At 40.6% G+C, this 16,126-nt stretch overlaps 1 pseudogene; it reads left to right on the plus strand.

Annotated features, from left to right (window-relative positions):
• The first annotated feature begins 15,789 nt into the window (after positions 1–15,789).
• LOC126291003 (5S ribosomal RNA) lies at positions 15,790–15,907 on the plus strand (annotated as a pseudogene).
• The last annotated feature ends 219 nt before the right edge of the window (positions 15,908–16,126 follow it).

Here is a 16,126-nt window from a genome sequence, read left to right on the forward strand (position 1 = left end):
ACATGATAAGGTTGCGGCATTAGCGGACATCGTAGGCACGATGAAGGTGACGGAGAGCGATAACAATACTACACCGCTAGCGGTCGTAGAGACCGAAGAAGTGCGTTCGCTTCTTAGATTTCAGAAGGGACAGTTCGAAGTGAACAAGCGGCACAAAGCTGTAACAGGCGAATTATAAGAACGCGTGGCCCATCTGTAAAGCCGCATGGGGTTTGATTCCGAACTCGCCAATGGCACTAAAAATAGCCGTACGCACAGTGCAGAGAGGGACTCCGGCCACGAGGGAGATTTTAACGACAGGGAAGAATGTATTTTGAGGGGCAGACATGAGAAAAAAAGAAACATTCAAGGGCCTCGCCGGGAGGAAATGCGGGGATTTGATTTCAAACATTTCCTTACGGTGAGAAAGTTTGAGATATTTCGAAATTCCCAAAAAGGAATACATCCACGAGCATGGCTCGAGCAATTTGGGTTCTGTCTTCCCCCCGACTGGGCAAGTTCACATAAGATAGAATATATGTGTGGCTATTTGGAAGGCGAACCGGCGATTTGCATGGGGTCGGCAGCGCGTCACTGCAACTCCACTCGGGAGTTTCAACAAGCCTTTCTGTCCGTCTATTGGTCGGAAGCGGCACAAGATAGGGTCAAGCATGGCATAATTATGCTGCCTAATTTGAACCAGTCTGGTTTCTGCAGCCCAGCACGGCTATTCGACCACATGCTGCAGGCAAATCAATTTCTATACGACCCATACGGGCCCGCGGAACTAATTATGATATGCATCACCAAATTGCCGATGCACTTGCTCCACGTCATTCTTGCGGGACGATGCAAAGAGGACGTGGAAACGTTTAAGACACTTCTCCAAGAGTTGGAATACAATACAGGAGAATGCCCGCCTAATCAGGCACAAAGTTATTACGGGGCACAGCAGCGCGACCGCAGTCGTGGCCGTAGTACTAATCAACGGCCTGACTGGTCGTCGCGACGCGAACGGAACAATAATCAGGACCGGCCGTATAGAAACTGAGGTGACAGTCGCGAACATAGGTGGAACAACGGAAATGATCGAGGACATGGACAGGATCGTGAACGCAACAGTTTCGGCAACCAGAATCGATACTACGGCGAACACGGTGGGAATAGGACTTAAGGCGGAGCGCCCCATGATGTTGAAATTCGGCCGGCTAACCCTAGACATAATCCAGCAAATGGAAATGAACAAAACCGGCAATGACAAATGATCAGCGCAGAAGGCGCCCAATCGGAACAAATGAGCGACATGGCAAATGAGTAGAAAGGACAGTGAGAAGTAGAGAGGACGGTGAGGAGAAAGAATTGATTAGTTTAAATTTGTAACGTATGCATTTTGAATAATATGTTGGTAAAAATAATGATAAAGATGTTTCTATGTGATTGATTACAGTGATGTTTTTAGTTTTTTTTCTTTCCTTGTGCAATTAGGGTTTAGGTTGGTTCAAATGTGAAGATAAAAGGTTTCCTTGTGAACGAGTGAAATGCTGCTTATGGTTTTTTTTGTGTAAATTGAAAAGAGTCGCTCCTGAGAGAAGCAAGATCTGTGCTGAATTAATGCAAAACTCAGGGGAATATCCGATCTGTGGATATTATAGGTCTGGCAAATCCAGGTCCTCAGCTGTTAGTAGCCGTGTTTCCGATTTTCTGCTTTCAGTGCTACTATCTATCTATTACTATTCTATATCTGTCAGTATAAACGAGGATCTCTTACTACAGTATGCGTGCTGTATGAATATTTTAAGATAGGAGAACTCTGAGAAAGGAATGAGTAAGTTTAGAATCTTGAAAACAGGATGCGATAATACGATTGTTTAACCATTGGCTTCCCAATATGCGATGATATGTTAATATTGATGATATATGTCTTTTTTGTTCTTTATAGCTGAGTATGTAACGTGCTGTCTGTGGATTTCGTCAGTGTATTGATTCCCTTCAAGGTGAAAGAAGAATTGTGGTTTGTGTAATTTACGTGGCCCTGAAATATTATTGTGGTAGTCAAATACGAGCAGTTTTTCAGCAAATGGAGAATGGAACAGAAATATGGATCCTTTCTGTAGTCTTGATTGATGTTGAGCCAGAGCCTGAAAAATTATTCTGCGTTGATACTTGTCCTAGTAAAGCGACGTTTCTGTGTTTTGCTGATGCTGTGAGCATTACAGCTTACTGTTTTCGCTGGTGCGGGATGCACTGCAGCGTATATGATATGTACTGAGGACATTTCCCTCTTGAAGGTAGAGGAAGATTAAATAATTTTGATTATGGGACCGAAGGAAAGATTGGTTCAATGTAATAAGGATGAAGCAAAACATTTGTCATTTAAACTACAGGAGGATTCGGATCTTTTGTGTCTGTTGTAAGTTCAATATGTTAAGATGAAACTGTTTTACAGAATAGAGGAGACCATAATTTTGCCATTCATGAGAAATGAATCTAGAATAACCACCACAGGCGAATTAACTGATTTGGAAGCGAAAGGTAACTTAAAGAATGAACGAAATTGGAGCAAAATGGGTAAGAAAATGTAGTATAACCTGTATAATGAAAATATCTTTAACCTTTTCAGAGTCGTCTGTGTGATTAATTCTTATGATAACGTAATTTTAGACGAAATTGTCTTACTGTTTTACGTATGAACCTATGAGTATGATAAATGTATAATTGCGAGTCTCTTATCAGGTGTGTCAACTGGTATAAATGTTTTGGCGTGCAAATAACCATTGTTCTTTTTACTATGTATGTTTAAGGAAAGTTTCTCCATATTTATCATGCGACAAGACATATGCTGCGAGCGTCAAGAAGAGGACAAATTAGAAAAATGTTGTAGTGGTATAAACACGGTGTTTAAGTAGCATTGAAGTAGCTTGTGGGATTAACTAGTAGTGTATTGAAGTAGAATTTTGAGTAATGCATGTTTATGGTTAGTTAGTTTGTAGAATAGACAACAGGTGTGCATGTGTGTGTGTAAATAACATGTGAACCCTATGCTATCCTGACCTATACTTGCACAAGTCATAATCCTACTCATTTTAGTGATTTATTAAAATGTAAGTGAACCACATTAGTGATGTGGATTTAGATATTATATTGTCAGTTCATTTAATTTTTATTTTTATACTATCAAGTCATTTCAGTTTTATATTTTTATATTGTCAAGTCATATAACTTTTATTTGTATATTGTCGATTTATGTAGCTTTTTTATTTAAAAACATAAGTCTCACTTTTGTTCTCAAAAATTGTGAAAGACAATACTAAGTGGTATTATGTATGACATTTTGTAATCACATAACTATGATGGACAATTTCTGTGAATGCAGTTGAGAACGTGAAAACGAACCGGCTAAACTCTTACGAGACAGCGGGAGCAGCGAGGAGGAGGACTAGGTATTAACAGGCGGGTTTCCCAGCAGGACACACTGTCAACCGAGCCACTTCGGGAGCGCGGTCACAACAAAAGAAGGGGACGGGACAAACACTTTCCCTTGCACCCAGAGCTAATGGCCCGCCGCACCAGTGCGACCCTTTGTGGAGGCGATGACCTGAGATGGCCGAGCGGTCCACCGCGCGGAAATCCATCTGCTGGCAACGCACCACACGCACGCGACCGTGACGAGACGGCCGCGGTGAAACGACAGAAAACAGGGCATAAAGGGGCGTGGAGCCTTTTGACAGGTACTGTCCAGAGAAACATGCAGACGTCAACGACGCCTATCAACATTTCCTGGTGGATGCCCATTGTCAAGCGACAGTAAACCATGGTTCGATGTTCTCTGGTCGCTAAGGGTGGCGCGAAGAAGAGCCATTAAGTGTCATACTTGCCCAGGAATATCAAGCCGGCGAGCCAATTGAGGATAACTCAAGACTGTAACAACACAAGGGGCGTGGAGCCTTTTGACACATACTGTCCAGAGAAACTAGCAGACTTCAACGACGCCTATCAACATTTCCTGGCGGATGCCCACTGTCAAGCGACAGTAAATCATAGTTCGATGTTGTCTGGTAGCTAAGGGTGGCACAAAGAAGAGCCATTAAGTGTCATCCTTGCCCAGGAATATCAACCTGGCGTGTCAAACGAGGACACCGCAAGAATTTGACAACACAAACATGGAACCAAATCGAGATGTAGGTGACACGGGCCACCAAGAGAAACTTCATGATAGGGCAGAGAAGGCGGGATTGCACGCAACAGATGGACAAAAATCCCTACTGACAGCTGCGGCGACGAAGCCCCCCCTCCCCTTATATTGTGCCTCGGAACAGTGGAACTACTGAGTGTGTCAGTGAACAGTGATTATATGGTTGTTAGTCCAATGCATATACGTATGTTCTTTCAGAGAAACTTTGACTCGTGTGTTTTGCAGGGGTTCGATTTATTGGTGTTTATTAGACTGACTCTTGTATTTTGCAGGTGTTCTTTTTTTCTTTTTTAGACTTTGACTCTTGTATTTTGCAGGTGATTTATTTATTGGTGTTTTTTTTAAGACGTTGACTACTGTACTTTCCGAGCTGTTTTATTTCTTAATGTTTGTTTTTGTATTAGATTTGTGATATTTTGTTTCGTAAATTCATTCGTGTGGCATTGGTTCGTTTATCAGTCAGATAGCTATTCATGCTCATTTGACAGTGATCAATTAGCCTTTGCATGGGGCATATTTATAGTGAGGAACCCCTTAAGGGTAACAATCAGATAATTAATTGTAGTTTCAGTATAATGACACAGTGATCACTGTTTGATAACTAACTGAAATATAGTAGAGTGATTAAATCAGTGCCACAAAGTTATTTCATCCTACAAATTATTAGTTTTATAAGATATAGAATTTTTTTGCGATAACAACTTTGTAAAACATGTTTTCTTTTCTCTTATCATTTTTTTTTGCTTTTGCCGATTGTGCATTGTAATGTTCTGCTTTATAATACTGAGGTTATTTTGAAGGTTTTTTTAATTGATGTGGCACCTTTGCTATTTTCATAAATTTTACTTGTTAATAAACAGTCATAAATTTTCCTGTGATCAGTTGGCTCTTGCAATGAGCAAATACTGGTGAACTCCACTAGGGTAACAACCAGAAATTGTTTTCATATTAATGTGACAAGGACCATTGTTTTCACTTGCTCACCGAATTAGGTCTACATGATCTTTTAAATAGGTGTCACAGATTGTTTTTTTTCTTTGAAATTGGTAGATTCTAAAGATGTGTTGAAATTATTGTGTTTTAGCAAGTAACTGGTGACCTTTTGCCTTTTCTTTACATTTCTGGTTTAAGTTGGGTTTGAGAAGCCTGCTTGGGAATGTCCTAGCATGGCCAGAAAATTCCCTGCACAGTCTTTTCCCGGAGCGTTGGGGTTATGAAAGGTCTCTGTTGGATACCTTTCATGTTAATTTCTTAAATCTGTTGTCAATTACGGCATAAATTCCTCTTCTAAATTTACTGTGGTATTTCTGACTATCTGGGAGGAGACTGAGCAGTGAAATGTGTTACTTTTATGCATAAACAAGAACGATCTGTCACACTACTACACTTTAAAACACAGTTTATATGTAATTCATGTCACACGGTCTCATATGGAACCTACGTCCGCTTCCTTTATATACAGTATATAATAAAATACTGTCATCCCCCTTCTCTTCTGTGTGAGAGGATGAATGAGCAAATGTATTTCTAGTTGCATGCCGAATGGTAACAGACAAGCCTGTCTGCTAGAGAACAGAAGACCAACGTCGGAACAGGTAGCTACGCTTTCTAAAATCAAAGAGGTTTCTGTCCTTAGCATTGTCCTGTCCGTCCCTTGTCATGTTGGTATAGGAAGCTGCCTCTCTGGTCACTTCCGTTTTGTATACGGAAGCACGCTCGGTAGGAGCTCGACAGGTAAGTCTGTCCGTGGCGAGCGTCTGAAATGGTAAGATCTCTGGCTAAGCGCGTGTCTGCTAAGTCCGCAGAACAATGGATTTCTTAAGTTCAGCCTACCTGAAAATTTAATCAACTTTATTTCAGGCTTAGCTCTAAAATATCTAATGTTATCTTAAATTGCAACGCAGTGTATTTCGAGTGTGAACTTCAGAATATTTTCCAGTAGTTGCTTTATCACTACTTTGTGAGTAAAGTGGAACCACGTGTTGATCAGTAACTCTAAGTAAGATCATCAATCTTAAATGTGAATGTGCGTGAGATTATAACGTCTCGCCTTAACAATATTTTTCAATACAGCAACTTTTCTGTATGTTCAACCCACGTGGGGTGTACTTTATGAGGCCAGTACCACGTGCTTATGCAATTGTTTGATCCATCAGGTTAATAGTAAGACGAAAGTAACCAGTTCGAGGTTTTTCTTTTGTAAATTGCTTTTCGATCTAATTTATTTTAATTATCAAAATTATTGTGGAGTTACACTATTTGTGTGACCAAAGTAGCCCCTAGCTATTCTTTTCGGGAAGTTTAACAGAGAGTTAGTATGAATTTAGTATACCAGTGTGTGGTAATTACATGACAGACAGGATTGCGCTACGAATGTAACTTATTTGCTTGAAAATTGAATCGGTTGGTTGTGGTTAATTTCCTCTCGCATACGTTTCAACGTTCTTCGTGTGTTAATTTATGAATGCAGTGTTGTATGCAGTCTCCCAATCTTGGCTCCATATTTGATGTGTTCCGTAAGATTACAAACTCACATTTTCACAATCCTAAATAAGGCACCAGCTTAGTTATGACTCAAGTTTAATATGCTGAAATTTCAATGATCAATGTTAAAATAAATTTCCAAATATAAACTGATTTATTTCTTTTGATTTAAATTCGCTTTTTTATATATATCCCCTGTTTTCGTATGATTATTAAAAGATTATAATTAATGTTAGTCTGGTTGGGAATTTGGTAAGCTAGACTGGATACCTGGTGAAACAGTTGCGCAGTAATGCAAGGTTAACTTCCTCAGATAGCTCACAGCTTTTAACCCGCTTTTATTGAATAGCAGCACCGCTTACGCCTCATATCAATGCAACAATATTACAATAGTTAGTCTTGGAATACATGTTCCTGACAGCTGGATGCATTTCCCACTTGCGACTTTTAGCACAATCACGTTCGTATCATGGAACGTAGCTTTCTTAAGCTGATGAAGGTAAGCATCCGTCATTACAGAGAAAGTAGACCCTGAGTCGAATGAGACCTGCATGCGTTGGCCATGGAAGATGCTGTCATGAGATTTCGTGATGTACTGATGACTGTCGTCCATGGAGGATTTTCATCTGTGGTGATCTCTCCTCCACAGATGGTTGACTCGCTTCGTTTTCCTGAAGTCTTTGTCTAACAGAGAGGCTGTTTACCTCTATATGGCCATGAGGAACAGCTATGGCGTCTTTGGAGGAAACCGTCTTCAAGAAATAGCAATGGGCTTTGTTTCAAAAGTCGACTATAATCGTCTGCAGCTGACTGGCGTGAATAACTGATGAGGTTTGGCAGTGTAGTAGTAGTCGAAAACTCGCCTTCGTCTTCTGTAGTAACGTACAATGTGTCCCGAGCGTCCACAGTGGAAACACAATGGCTCGTTGTCCTCTGTCCTCCACGCGTCTGTTCTTTTGCAGGGCGTTCTACTTGGCGTAGGAGTTGGATGTAACTGCATTAATTGGGTGCTGTGTTGTCATTTGATGGTTGTATCATAAGCCTGAATTATTGAGTCTGTTCTTCCAGACGAGTCTGGCTGGTGGTGGAGATTGGTGTTAAAGACCAATACACCTCTTCTTCTGTATTACCTCCCACTGTATTGGGTCGACATTCAAGGCTACTATCTCCTGTGTACTCGCTCCGACATTTCTGACAGGTAACTACTGTTGAATCTGTTCATCTCTCCTCTTACTATCTGCCACGTAAGAGAAAAGAGTTCACAGTGGCCTTCCACAACTGCCATGGGAATCACATTTGAGAGTCATACCTCTTTCGTCTGACTCTTTTTCTGTTACATTTCCTAGATTCGTTGGCATCACTTGGTAAATTCGTCTATCGTTGTGGTATCCAGAAGAGTGTGGTACACGTCTTCCACAAATCCTTCCATCAATTCCTTCCATCAATTCCTTCCATCAAGTGTATCATTTTGTTGGCTTCTGTCATATCAGCATTTCTGATATGGTAAAGAGCCAAATCATTCTGTTTGTAAGATTGTGTCATTTCCCTGTAACGTTTCAGATTATTTATTAGTCATTCAGCATTATTACATGTAATAGATTTTGTCAGATCACTTAGCCTATTAACTTTATAAAGTATATTTGTACATATTTACATTGATGTACGGCACTTCTAAAAATTCTTCTAATGAACAGAATGGGTCAGTTAACATGAAGTTGTGTAATGTTTCCTTATAAACTTTGACTGGTATGCTTGAGGCATGTTTAGAAAATTTTAATCTATTTTAATTGCTATATATTTATGGCTATTATTAGTTTTTGCTAATCTATTTTGTGGTAAGAGTATAGAAGTGCAGATCCTTGTACTGTAGATGTGCCTTTGATTCTTTACATCTATATTTGGTAGTTCAGCAAGTACATAGTTAACATTATCAAGAATATATGGATTAATAACTGTTAACACTCTATATTTTATGAACAGTGCTTTACAATGTGTCCTGTTACCTACCTTTGCCTTTACTCTGATTTCTTTCTTCTGGATCAACAAAATTTCACTATTTTTTTGCTATTTCCCAAGAATATTAACCTCTACCTTAAAACAGATTGAAAAAAGCAAAGTATGCTGTCCTTACATATTTAAATGTCACACAGAGTATCAGTCTCTTCAGCGGATGTATAACCAATAACAGCCTAACCACATTGTGTTCAACATGAGAGTTTCATGTTAATTTATTGACAAGTATGATACCTAAAAATTTTGCATTTTGGTTTTCTATTTTTACTGTCTTTCATAGACGAACCACATATTCTGAGTCTTTTCCTCATTTAATGGTTGACCATTTACATTAAACCATAATATTGCATTTTGTAATGTTAAATTCATGCTGCTGACAAAGTTATCAAATACTTGGCTTACAAAGAGAGAATTTACTTCATCTGCATACATACGTCACTTTAAGTCTATGTGTCCCAGTAAGTCAATTATATGTGCAAGGAAAAGATCTGGTCATAATTTAGGTCCCTGTGGCACTCCATGTTGAACCTAAAGTGTGTTTGACAGATGATTTCCTGAACTCACCACTTGCTTTCGTTTATTAAGGTATGATTTGACGAGTTTTAAGCTTTTGTCCTATATTTCTTAGTATTCAAGCTTTGAGAGCAAAACAGAGTGGTAAATACAGTCAAAGTCCTTGCCCAGATCATTCAGATCATATAATGTTACCTGTGTGAGAGCACATTCCTTGAATGCTGCTAAAATCTCTCTCACTAAGAGTTCTATGGCAAGGCTTAACATATCATTTAGTTCTAGGTACTCATACATTTGGTGATACATCACGCCTTCACAGACTTCGGCTAGTACTGGAATTTGTAAAATAGGCCTGTAGTTTACTTTATCAGATTTGCTCCCCTTCTTAAAGACTGGAGTCGCCTTGGATAGTTTGAGAGAATCAGGAAAAATCTTTTATGAGACACAAGTTTATGGAATATGTTAATGGTGCTGCAATGTAATGTATTATTTCTATCAGTACATCGTTTCACATATTAAAAATATCTGTGCTATATGAATTATTCATTTCTTTGACAATTTTTAGAACTTCATCTTGGCATACCTCTTTGAAGTGTTTCAGTGAAGGTCTGTCCTGATTATGATTTAGGTTTGTGCTCTTAAGATAATCTTTGTATGTTACACTGGGTTTACTGATCAGCTTCTTGATTTCATCAGTGCAGCTTACAAAATATTTGTTGAATATATCTGCTGGTATTCGGACTGTCTTATCAAAATTCCTGATTCCACCTTTAACAGTGTTAATTAGTAGACAGCATGTTTTGTACTTTTTTTCTATTTTTTATGAGCATAGTGTTATATCTTTGTTTAGTCAATTGTAGCTCTTTCTTACACAGTTTCTTTTATTTTGAGGTCCTTAATTTCATTAGAAATATTTACTTTGCCAAGTCGCTTTAACAGCAGTAGCTTATTTTTTAAATTTTCCAATTGTCTGGTGTACCACAATTTACCCTTTCTTGTTTTATGATATTTCCTTGAAATAAGATGAGTTTTTAACGTACCTGTTAAGTAGTTGTGGAATGTTTCATAAACTCTTTGGCCACTGGAATCACATCTTTGAAATAATTTGTCCCAGTTAGCCCTGTTATTCAATTGTTCTTCTGCTAAGGTGGCTTGCTGCTGATTGTCGCTAAACTTTTCTTCAGTTTTGCCTGGAATTAGTCCCAGCTATAGAGCTTCTCTTTGTTGTTCTCGAAACCGTGTTGGGCTGTGTTGTGCAAATAAAAAATCATGTTTTCGAAACACATCCTGTCATTTCACCTGTTGTATTTGGTGACTCAGTCGAGTTAATTTAGCTATTATGTCGGATCATGATCCTTGTCTCCAGAAAATACTAATGGATTCCTGATGTGCAGCTCAGTTACTGTTGTTTTGGAATCCATGTGTCTCCTGAATATACAGATATTATAAAAGATATACTATTTGTGTTCAGGTTCCTGTCTGTTTAGGCGATGGCTTTTACATTTCCTAATTACAGCCATAGTGATGAAGATATTTTAAAGCACTCAGAATCTCCACCAAACAGTGGCATGTCTGAACCACAGTCAAACCAAAATTCGAAAACAGGGTGATAAATGAAATTCAATAGACAGTACTGGAAGATCGTTTATTACTAGCAGTATCATACAGCCAGAACAGAACTCATCTCCTTGACGGAATGTGAAGCTGTTTATACTGATATTGAATATTCCAGAATGCTATTATTTACACAGACATTGCAAATTCCAGAACATACAAAAATTAGAAATATAAGGAATTTCAAAGTAATTGCTGGTGGTCAGGTCTGAAGTGGTGACCAACAGTTTCACAGCTCAAGGTAATATCTTTTCACCATGTTTCCTATAAGATTCTGAGACTTACTTATAGAAGTATGATCTGCAATGCTCCATGTTATTTATTATAAGCAAGAGCGTTCTCCACACAGGAAAAAGTTTGTTTGATTTTGTGAATGTGCTGGGGAACATGGGGTCATGAATAGCAAGACTGTGGTGTACGTCACTAGGTGATTCCCTCTTTCTGTGACAATTGCTAATAGATTTAATGCAAATATTTTATTCCTATCCATTTTCATAAATAAGCTTGTTATTGCCAGCCAGATGCAGTTGACAGCTACTGTTGGAGTGCACTGTGGTCGCAAATCACTTTGAAGAGCACGTTCCATGGAATGCAGCAGGTTGTTTCATAGCTTGAAGCATCCACGACGGATATTACGCCTGGCGCGCTACGCGACGGGAAATACATTCCATGTATGGACGTCTAAAGGCTCTTGACAGATACACCCTGTCCACGCCTACATCGCTAACACTTCAGTGTGTATCTTGCTTGCCAAGATTCTTCTCACAGCATTTAGCTGTAGAACGTTAATTACAGGTATATATATCCACACTCCACAAGCCACCGTACGGTGATTGGTGGAGGGTAATCTGTACCCTACTAGCCATTTCCTTTCCTGTTCCATTAGCAAATATGGCGAGAGAAACACAGCTATCTATATGCCTTTGTGTGAACCATAATTTCTGTTAGGTTATCTTTGTGGTCCTCACTGGAACATACGTTGGCTGCTGTAGAACCATTCTGCTGTCAGCTTCAGATCCGGTTCTCTAAATTTTCTCAAAAACATTCCCTGAAAAGAAAGTCGTGTACTCTTCAGGGAGTCTCATTTGAGTTGCTGAAGCATCTGCTTGACACATGCATGTTGTTTGAACCTACTGGTAACAAACCTAGTAGCCCTCCTCTGAATTACTTAGATACCTCCCTTTAGTCTGATCTGGTGTGGATGCCAAACACTCGAGCAGTATTCAAGAATGGCTTGCACTGGTGTCCTATATGCTGTCTCCTTTAGAGATGAACCATACTTTCTTAAAATTCTCCCAATAAACCGAAGTCAATGATTCACCTTTCCTGTAGTAGTTACACCTTTGTTTCTTTTCGTATCACTTTGCAACGTTAGGCCTAGATGTTTAATCGAAATAACTGTATCAAGCACCACACTACTAACGCTGTATTCGAACATTCCTCGTTTATTTTTCCTTCTCATCTTCATCAGGTTAGGCATTTCGAGGTTTAGAACTAGCTGCCATTCATCACATCAACTAGGAATTCTGTCGAAGTCATCTTGTATCCTTATATACTTACTAGACGACGACACCTTCCTGTACAACACAGCGTCACCAGCAAGCAGCCACACATCGCTGCTTATCCGGTCCACCAGATCATATGTGCATATAAAATAACAACCATCCTTTCACACTTCCATTCACACCCCGCTTTTTGTGTTCTAAGAACAGATGGTCGCATACCCTCACAACATAACCACAATTTTTATTTGAGTCTTTCCACGTGGCTCATGTAGACCTTAATTAGGAGATCGCACAGTGACATGGATTAAGGGAGAAGTTTTTTTACATAGCAGCATTCAGTTCATCCACTAAGTAGTGGTAAAATGGGTTGCGTCTCCATCAGTATGTTTACGTGCCATGCATCTTCCCAAAGACGAAAACCGAGGTTTGGAAACCGTTTTCCAGTGTCGTATTACAAGTTAAGATCTTAAGCGGACTTGCTAGTCCAGTTAAATATGACGCCTTCAAAACAGCTGTTGCAATTTCTGATTTAGCCAGCACAGTCGCTATTTCTGTTCAACTAGACGAGGTATAATCAGTTTCAGGCTGATATTTCTACTTATCCTTCACTATACACACAGCCACTCCGTCCATATTAGCGGAAAACTTTTAAAAGCAAGACGAAATCTGACGGCCTGAGCACGTTTCAATACCGGTTGTGTTCATATGGAAGTCAAAATAGATTTCTGAATTGGAAAACCGGCAACTAGCAGCGGATTTGCAGAATCGATTTTGTTTAAATGACCACATTGAAGCGGTATTCGAAAGTCGATTTCCGAACTCTGATTTTGGGAGCCCCATGTAAATGGGGCGAATTAGGTTGCTTCAGTCGTTTTATGAATCATTGGGCAGCTTGGAATACGTCCTTTGTGTCTGGCTTAGTGGGTCTCATGTTCGATTCTACAAAGGGTGATCACAAAGTTTTAATTGTCACAGTGTAAGTAAGGTTAAGAGCTAATTGAGACGCGTATAGCACGCGTGACGTGACGTGACACTACAACAGGGCATGCACGTTCGGCACGTGCCGCCCTGGTTCTGCACACACTGAGACGCTGGTTGGCGACGCTCTGAGCTGATAGAATCGAACAGGTTCGTGGCGAGGTGTCCATCACCTCGCTAATCGTCGTAATTATTGTGATACACCCATTTAAGTAAGACGCTGCGCAAAATTCGAAAACTTTGCAATGAAAAATATCGGCTCTATGATTTTGCATTTGGTGCGTATTACATCATACGTTGATGCATGTGAAATTTAGCTAACAGATTGAATTTTCCGTTAGACTTGGGAGGAGGTCCCAATTTGCCTCCGATCTCGAGAAAATGATTTGTACGTAGCGCGTTCACTCCAGATCGCACGCCCGCGACAATGAAGTATTCATAGCATCCTCCATATCTCCTAAACCGCTCGAGACTCGAAACGAGATTTTGGTGAATGATGGCACACAAGGAGGAGAGCTTTTTGGCAAATAGTTAACTCACGGAACATTATTGTCTATGGCTATAATTCAAAAGCTGTAGTTTTGATTTTTTTCCATTCCAGTGACTGTAATTTTTTAAGAGTCATCGATATCTAGTGAAACGAGAATTTCCTAGTGTAAAAACAAACATGAATTTTTTCTCTTTTGTTACTGCAAACCGACACAATGTGTTACTTGTTTAATGATACTTTCTGTTTCAGAATTCTGTCGCAGTAACTGGTGCAGTGTGAGTTTGTAGAAATTATACTGTTTTGGCAAAAGAAGCACAATTAAACCTGTCAACAAGAGAAATGTAACCGTTACTAGTAAATGGTGATGCTTCTTAGAACGAGAAAAGGTTAACTATTCATACCAAAATAAATCGACAATTCTGTCGCAATTTTGGTTGAATCCATCTAACGCATCGCATTTTTTAACACTGAACGACTGGAATGGTAGTTTACCAAAGGGTTTAATTACTGTTCTTCATCTGAGCAATATTAAAATAATGACAAACTTACCCTTCACATGGAGAGGCGCGCGCATGCCAGATGCTGGTTACTCACCAATGGTTTGCCAAACTGACGATGTGCGATTCGCGAATAAAATAGTTGTTATTGAGAAAAGTAAAAATTGATCTGTCGCTCTATACCATGGTCTGTGGACTGTCAGCAGCTGAGAATAATGTGTGCAACAGGAATGCAGAAGGTATCCAGGTGTGCCTTGTATGGGCAAGAGTTCACGTCGATCGGGAGGCAGGGCATTGCGCTTGCATGTACAGTGTGCGAGGTGAGCTGAGATGGCAGGACACGGGCGGCCTGCGGTCACAGGTGGCCACCAGGTCTTCCCTACTGCGGAAGATCGCAGTGTTCCAGTGGCATGGCGATGGCAGTGCCCAGAGTCACAGTCTTGAGCAGCGGAGGGAGCAGGGTGGGTTGATGGCGTGGTGTTGCCTGGCTGGGCTGGACAGACATCAGAGGGCTCTCCTTCGCGGTCGGTAGCGGCAGAATTCACAGTGAGGATCTTCAGCTGACACACAGCAGGCGCCGGGTGTAGCCCTGTCGTGCCCAAACGCGACGTACTCAGCTGAATCAGCATTTGCAGAAGGGCTGCTTTTGTGCGGCAGTGTGAACCATCTGGAACAGAGCAATGACCAGCGTAATCATCGATGACTCGGAAGACGGTCGTGCTGGGGTGGATTCTGAAAGGAGTTGTCTTTCTTTTGCCGAGATATGCTGATCATGCAGGAGCGACGGTCAGCTGCCTTCAATGTCCATGGCTTGGGGCCTGATTCCGGCGCTCATATCCAAGCACATGGGAGCCAATTGCGGAGTTCAATGACCGGCATCTGCTGTCTGGCTGTGGCCTCGTTGCTGTTCTGGGCTGTGACTTCTGCAACAAGGTCCACTATAGTTTCGCCTTTTTACAGGTGCTCCCCTCTGCAAAGCAAATTCGCCCTCGAATTTAACTGAAACAGAAACACCAGATAATTTTTACTTTCACACTTCATATTTGTTCCCCCACTCATGTTATCACATGGTACATTATTTGTCTGCTTCAACAGCAACTGCCTACACTTTTTCACGGCAACTGAGTCTACTCTCGTTTGCATGTCTGTTCTCGTTTGCATGTTGATTACATTAGTTCACTTTCAGTTCTGTTAACAGCTACGTCATTCCTGTCGCGGAGGAATAATGGGAATCGGGAAGGTCCTGTAACCTTATTTTCTGTATGGTAAATTCACGTCTCCTACATTAACCTATTAGTTACATCACATTCAACTATAGGACAAGGGACACAAACAATAAGACCCACTGTCAAGTGCTGACATTAAAAAACCACACACTTGATGACCGGTACACTTCTCTTTCCATTAAGCTATGTATACTGTTACTTTACCAGTGTGACCTAGCAAATAATGAAATCTAACCTAGGTGGAACAGAAGTGATCTACTCAAACAGAGTGGTTTGCACACTGCCCTATTGCTTAGTTGGCAACGGCCTTGCCGCAGTGGATGCACCGGTTCGCATCAGATCACCAAAGTTAAGTACTGTCGGGTGTGGCTGGCACTTGGATGGGATACCATCCGGGCCGCCATGCGCTGTTGCCTTATTTCAGGGTGCACTCAGCCTCATGATGCCAATTGAGGAGCCACTCGACCGAATAGTAGCGGCTCCGGTCACAGAAAACCATCATCACGACTGGTAGAGCGGTGTGCTGGCCACACGCCCCTCCTATCTGCATCCTTAGCTGAGGATGACACGGCGGCGGAGTGCTATTACTTAGTGATACTGGACTGTGTGAACGCATTGATTTGCACACTGTCCAT

Source organism: Schistocerca gregaria, chromosome 1 (genome assembly GCF_023897955.1).
Source record: "Schistocerca gregaria isolate iqSchGreg1 chromosome 1, iqSchGreg1.2, whole genome shotgun sequence".
In the NCBI taxonomy this organism is placed as follows: domain Eukaryota; kingdom Metazoa; phylum Arthropoda; class Insecta; order Orthoptera; family Acrididae; genus Schistocerca; species Schistocerca gregaria.